Raw genomic sequence first — 7,150 nt, forward strand, 5'->3', positions numbered from 1 at the left:
ACCTCAGACTCCTTCCTTTCTCGTTTTACAGATAAAGTCCCTTTCATCCAGATAAAAGTTGTCTGTGTGAGGCTGAGGCCAGAAAAGACCAGACCAGCCCTCAGCCTTTGCAGGGAATCCATCTCTAGTGACAGTCCTGGAGAAACCATATGGAACCATATGGAGGGTCAAATACCGAACATCAAAGCCTCATTGGCAAATGGCCCATTCATCCTCTCCCTCCAAAGCCACCTTGGGGCTCTCAGACCCTCCTTGAAACAAACCTTGCCAAGCTAAGAGGTCCCTAGCAGCCATGTCTCTATTAGGGTCTCTATTCTCTGTCATGTGGTGTCTGACCCTCCATCCCCACCCCCAGCACGAACTTGGCCGCTCAGTTATTTGCAGCTGGATAGCAACCTTGGTAGATTCCTACCTGTGGGTGGTGTCTCTTCTCTCAAATCCACCAGACACAGCAGGGTGCCTCTTCTTTGTCAGCTGACCCTGGTGGCAAGGGGTGGGGAGTGGGGGGCACTGTCTTCAGCGAGGGCTTTATATGGGAGCATCTGAAGTCAGGACAAGTGTGTCATGGCCTTCCGTGTGGACTCTGCAATGATTGCCAGGTGACATGGTAGTGGAGACTCGGGGAGAAGTCTTCAGAGGCTGAGAACTGAGCAGGTGTCTACATACAAACGTGTGAAAACTCAAGCATTCGAGAGGAAATTAGCATCACCTCCCCCCCCCCCCCCCCCGCTCCAGTTAAAAGGGTCCCAGGCGATTGCAGTTCCCGGCAGCAGCAGGGAGGAAAGGGGGAATGGATGACACAGGCTAGGTGTTGAAGGGAAGGGAGGGGCAGCCTCCTGATGCTGGCCTGAAGAACACTGTGCATGCGCCTTCGGAGATGAGGGGGCAAGCCAGGGACCCAGCATGCCTGGTGTCTTCATCCCAGAAGCCAGCACATTCCTCCTGGCCAAGGCAGTGTCGTCTGCAGAAACACGCTCCAAAGAGCAGCCGCCGAAACAAGGCTTTTCCTGGGCCAAGACCCAGAGCTCATGGGGGTTGTGCCTGCATTCTGGTTCCCAGCCTGTGGCCTTTGCTTTTCCAAGCCACAGTCCCCTCCTCTGAAGTGACCTACGAGCCACCCAAAGGGTGTCCATGTCATCAAAGACACTGGAGCTGGTCACAATGCAGACCCAAGTCATTCTGCTTTCTTTCCTTTTTTAAGCCTTCTTAATTCAGTCTGTCCATCACCAAATGTCACCAAACCCCGGGAGCAGACAGAAACACCATTGTTGGCTAGGAACACAGCCTCATGCATTGGGTGGAATAGGACAGATCACACCAATGGCAACTTAAGAAACACTCTGGAAAACAAGCTGGCAAGAAAGAAGAAAGGGAACCTTTTATTGTCCAAAACACTCAAGGGGGCGGGACACCATCATTTTCACTTCCGCCATCGGGGCTGTTAGTAGAACTTTGTCTTTCCAATTCTGCACACTTGTTTAAGTTCTGGCCAGGAAAACCTGAAGATTTTGCTGGTATTTTGGTCATTAATTTGGAACTGTTTAATGATTTTGTTGGAGTTTTTTAAGAAAGTGTGCCCTTTTTCTCTTTTTTTTTTCTTTCTAGTTTTATGGAAATGTTGACCCATTAGGATTTACTTAACTCCTCCTTGCTTGTGGGCCTCCAAAGACAAAGCCATATCCATGGCAACCACAGGCTACCCAGCAGAAAAAAGCTGAATCCAGACATTTAGCATTGTAGCTGTTTATTGAAGACTAAGGCCTTGAAAGCTTGCGGCTTGGGCCAGACTCCAGGCTGTCCCCATCCTTCCAGGCCCAGCATCTATAATCAAAGACAAAAAAAAAGATTTTTCCCAGCCCTGGGGGTAAGTGCCAGTTGCTCCCACGACTTAGGATAGCCCTGTAGCTGACTACATGAGAGAGGGGCTGGGGTAAAGAAAATCATGGAGGACCTGGAACCCTGGAGCATTGGTGCATTCCCTGCTTGGCTCCAGCTATGGTCCAATGCCCCCGGAGACAGTCTCTTCCCTAGAAATGGTCCCCTTGGCCCCGAGAGGCACAGACAGCAAGTGTAAGCCTGCTACAGTTTATATTCAAGTCAGTCTTTTCCATGGGCAATATAAACCTGGTACTGATGTGTGAGGCGAGCGAGAGGAGCCCTGTCCAGCTTTGGATAATTCATCTAAACCTGCCACTTGAAGTTCCTTGGTTTCTAAGCCCTCCTGGCCAGCCTTACAAAAACTCGGTGACTAGCAGGCCACGTAGGTCATTTAAAGTTAAGGTCAACACATGTTCGAGAATTTTGGTCCTAGTGTCTGCTGCCCAGGACAGGTTGGAGGAAGGGAACCCCGTGTCTTCCTACTCATCTGCAGGTCATGGAAGCAGGGCACAGTGGTGCACGCCTTTTATCCCATCATTCAGGAGGCAGAGACAAGTGGATCTATGTGAATTTGAGGCCAGCCAGACTACATAACGAGTTCCAGGACAGCAAGAGTTACATAGTGAGAGTCTGTCTCAAAACAAACCAAAGCAGGACCGTGGACCTATACTGAAGCTTCTAAAAGTTCAGCCGTTGCTGACATTTATACTTGAGAATGACTCTGTTTCCGAAGGGACAGTCTCAACAGGCCCTGGCTGGTAATTTAAGATCGTCACATTAAACTATCAATAAGGTCAATGATGTTCCCTTTGGCTGTGGGGGTGGGGTGAGCAAGGGAGGTGGGAATCCTGATATACCCACAAACCACGTCAATGTCTGTGCACACCAACTGCCCGGAGCCACTTGAACACATCAAGAAGCTCATCGACACATGCTCAGCCCTTGGGACCAAGTTTATGCCTTGGAAGCAATGCTATCCATTTCCTCTTATGGCAGATATCTTGTCTATTTCATGATAACTAATATGATGTTTACACCTTAGTTTTAGCATTGATAACCAGGGACAAAATTCACTGAATGTATATGAGAGACAAATTATCCCCGTGATCCAAGTTTCTTTACTAAACTAAGTCCACACAACATGAAGGCTGAGTAATGCAAAGGTCCCCACACATGTTCTTAGCCCTTGGCAAGCACAAGTGTGTGCTGGAGTCACATCGCATGCGCGCACGCACACGCGCGCGCACACCTTCACAAACACCTGCATATACACAAACAAAATTAGTTTAATAATAAAATTAATTTTGTAAGAAGGAGCTTTTGCGCCGGGCGGTGGTGGCGACACCTTTAATCCCAGCACTCGGGAGGCAGAGGCAGGTGGATCTCTGTGAGTTTGAGGCTGGGCTGGACCGGTAGCCTCCAAAACAATACAGAGAAACCCTGTCTCGAAAAACCAAAAAAAAAAAAAAGAAGAAGAAGGAGCTTTTGCTATACCCCTTCTTAGTCAACCTTGGGAAGCCTTGGAAGACTTTATGAAAATGAATTTCTATGTAGAAAATCACAATAATCTAAGCTCTTATTTAAGGCTTGGCAGAAACAGTGGCAACTTTTATGGGCTGAAAAGAGATGGGTGTCAGATAAGTTGAGTAAAATAATAAAAAAGGGGATAAAATTCTGTCCATATTAGCTCAGCAGTCATAAAAGCATGATGAAAAGCTTGACTTCTTTGTGGCGGCTCCTTTCCTCTCAAATATACCCTTCTGGGGACAAGATTGTAGAAATGTGTGCAGCCATTCTGTCCCCAGGAAAATCAGACCCAAGAAGTCAGTGTGTGGCCTACTACTGGATTTTCTTCTTCTCTCCTCAAATTTCTTTCTCGTAAATAAAGGAGTCTACCAGAAAAGATACAGCAAGGCCACCGCTCTCTCAGGTCAATTGTTATCAAAATAAGTGTTTGCAGGAGCTGGAGAGTGGTTAAGAACACTTGCTGCTCTTCTAGAAGACCTTAGTTCAATTCTTATCACCCATATGGTGACTAACAACCATCTGTAACTCCAGCTCCAGAGGATCCCTCTTCTGCTCTGCAGACACCAAACACACACATGGTACATATATATGCACACAGGCAAAACATGCGTGCAAATGACATAAGAAATAATACTAAGTGTTTACAAGCAGGCATGGTAGGACTCCTATAATCCCAGCACTTGAGATGCAGAGTATCTCTGTGTGTGTCAGGCCAGTCAGGGCTACACAGGGAGACCTTTTCTCAAAAAATAATTTTTCTTTGTCTGCTTCTTTTTACATCAATAATTATTTCATAGAAAACTGACAGTAATAAGTATAAGAGCAGTTACCAGTGGTGAGGATCAGGCCTAGTATTTTCAGATTCTTGACTTCTGTCCTAGTTAGGGTTCCTATTGCTGTAAAGAGACGCCATGACCATGACAACTCTTATAAAGGAAAACATTTAATTGGGGCTGGCTTACTGTTTCAGAAATTTAGTGCATTCTTGTCACGACAGGATGCATGGTGGTGCAGTTTTTTTTTTTACTCATTGCTCTTTGCCGACCCACCACCCTGTTCTCGAATAAGTATATGGAGACTTAGTCTTCACTTGGCTTGTTTCTAGCCAGCTTTTCTTAACTTAAAATTTCCTGTCTAGCTTTTGCCCCTGGGCTTTTGCCTTTTTCTATTTCTGTGTATCTTTCTTTCCTTCTTACTCCTTGTCTGGATGTGTGTCTGGGTGACTGGCCCCCGGTGTCCTCCTCTCCTCTTTTTCTGTTGGTTTCTGTGACATGCTTAATAGAGACGGGCATTATCAAAGGGTTACTAAAGTCAGTAACTTATTTCCAGTTGTTTAAAGCAGGTATACAGGATCTGAAGAGATGGCTCAGAAGTTAAGAACATACTGGCTGCTCTTCCAGAGGACCCGTACTCAATTCCGGCACCTGAATGGCAGCTCACAACTGTCTCAAACTCCAGTTCTATGGAATCCCATGCCCTCTTCTGGCCTCCAAGGACGCCAGGTGCACACATGGTTCACACACATACATGCAAGCAAAGGATCCATAGACATAAACTAAATAGATGGGGTAGGGGGCAGATATACAAGCAGCCTGGTGCAGGGGGTCCCAGGTTACCAATAAGTTTCTCGGTGCATTGTACAGAGGCGAAGGTACACACAGTGCATGCAGGTGAGGGTCCTAGGTTTCCCAGTGGGTTGTTAGAAAAGGGGTTTTCTTATAGCTTAAGCCAAGCTTTGGTTGCCAAGGTACTTCCTGTACTTATCTGCCTCAGAGGGATCCTACAGACCATGGTCTGTATCCAACACCCTGACAACAATTCACCAATGTCCCTAGATACTGCATGATTGGAAAGCCCACATTAACTCACTGCTGACAGAGAACAGTTGGCTCAGTTGAAGGGAGCAAAGGGACTGCAAAGGAAGAAACAGTTGACCTTCTGGGTTCGCCAGTATTCAACCCCCAGACGTAGACTCGTGCCTCTGCATCCCAGGTGGATCCGATGTGAGCTGCCTGGCTGTCCATTCCTTTTTTGTTTGTTTGTTTGTTTTTCCCCTTCAGATGGTTGGTTTCTCTCTAATTCAAGCTGAACAGTATTTGGGGAGGTTCTGAAGATCAAGCATACACACTCAACACAGGGTGCTTTTGCAAGTCTCCGTCTTCGATTTGTTCTCCAGCTTTTGCTTGGGCCATGAGCTACTGGCTCAAGTAAAGGAAGCTCTATGACCAGTGTTCTGAGCAGAAGGCATGGCGCTGGGGCACTGTCTGTGACCAGAGGCTGAGCAGAAGGCCGGGCACTCGAGGCACTGTCATTGTCCCCATTCTCTCACCCTGGGCACTCCAACTAAACACAACTTCTCTGGCAAGAGTCCCAAGCTGGTGAACTTTTTCAAAAGCAATCAGATCTAGTCCAAGACACTTGGCTGCTTCCACTAGGCTTTTAGGAGCACAAAAGCTGGTCCTCATTGTAAGCGCTTGCCCACACAGGGCTTTGGGCTCAGCTTCCACTCTTCTGCAGGCCCTTCTCACTTGGCTTTGTAACCTGAGCTCACCCTCCCTTGCTGGCAAAGAGATTGTGGAAAATTCCCTGTCTACTGGGAGCTGGCTGTAGTTCCTAGCAATTCCACGAAGTTCTTTCTCCGTAACTATTTTAAAAATACGGAGCGCCCTAACCTTCCTCAGCACTGACTTCCAACCCAGAGAGGCCCTGTGCACTGAGGAATAAGACCCTCATCTCAGCAGGGAGCTTGATGGGATTTTACAGTAGACCTGGCTAAGTTATACTGACTATTGTAACTTGGAGCCTGTGCAGACATTAGCAGACCCCAAAGTGTATTTCTTGGGGAAACTATGAAGTCTATGTCGCCTTTCTTTGTGTCACCATTACTATTATCTGTAACTATAGGCAGTTACTATTTGTACAGAGAAATCACCTGGAGAAAAGAGGTGGTTTATAGCCTTGGAGCAACTTCATTTTTTACATGGAATTTTGAATGAGTGTTTGTGACCTTGGCAGAAATTCTGCACTTTCTTCCAACCCTTGTTTCCCTCCCCTCCCCTCCCCTTCCCTCCCCTCCCCTTCCCTCCCCTCCCCTTCCCTCCCCTCCCCTCCCCTCCTCTCCTCTCTTCCCCTCTTCCCTCTCCTTCCCTCTCCTCCCCTCCCCTCCCCTTCCCCTCCCTTCCTGTCCTCTCTTCTTCCTCCTACCCCTACCCCCAGACAGGGTCTCTCTACATAGATGTAACTGTCCTTGAATTCACTATGTAGGTCAGGCTGGCCTTAAGGTCACAGAGATCCCCCTGCCTCTGCCTCTCTAGTACTGGGATCAATCTAGTGCTTAGCTCAATTTGTTTCTTCTGGGGGAGGGGGGGAGATGAGGAGGAGGAAGGAGGAGAAAGAGGAAGTGGGGAGAGAAAGAGAAGGAGAGACAGGAAGAGGAGGAGTGTAAAGAGAAGCTTTTTCCTTGAGAGGAGCCTTCCCCCCAGCCTGGTTATAGAACCGCATCAGTCCCAAATAAACACACAGGAGGCTATATTAATTATGAAGCTGTTGGCCTTTGCTTGTTTCTTACTGGCTAGCTCTGACTTAATTAATTACCCCATAATTGTTAATCTGAGTATTTCTCTTACCGGAGAATAGTTCCGGGCTTCCTACCCCATGGCGGTTACATCTCAAATCTCGTGTTTCTCCTTCCCAGAGTCCTCTTGGACTCCTAGTCCCACCTATCTTGGTTCCCTATGGGCCAACA

The 7,150-nt window shown here is 47.5% G+C and overlaps 1 long non-coding RNA gene across 1 annotated transcript; it reads right to left on the bottom strand.

Moving 5' to 3' along the window:
* Window positions 1–1,353: 1,353 nt before the first annotated feature.
* Window positions 1,354–6,215, bottom strand: LOC121133154. Its single transcript, XR_005869947.1, has 2 exons — window positions 5,275–6,215; window positions 1,354–1,821 (listed from the first exon to the last, which is right to left on the bottom strand). It is a non-coding gene; the product is annotated as an uncharacterized LOC121133154 (long non-coding RNA).
* Window positions 6,216–7,150: the final 935 nt, after the last annotated feature.

This window comes from Mesocricetus auratus, unplaced genomic scaffold, assembly GCF_017639785.1.
Source record: "Mesocricetus auratus isolate SY011 unplaced genomic scaffold, BCM_Maur_2.0 Super-Scaffold_2245, whole genome shotgun sequence".
Lineage (NCBI taxonomy): Eukaryota > Metazoa > Chordata > Mammalia > Rodentia > Cricetidae > Mesocricetus > Mesocricetus auratus.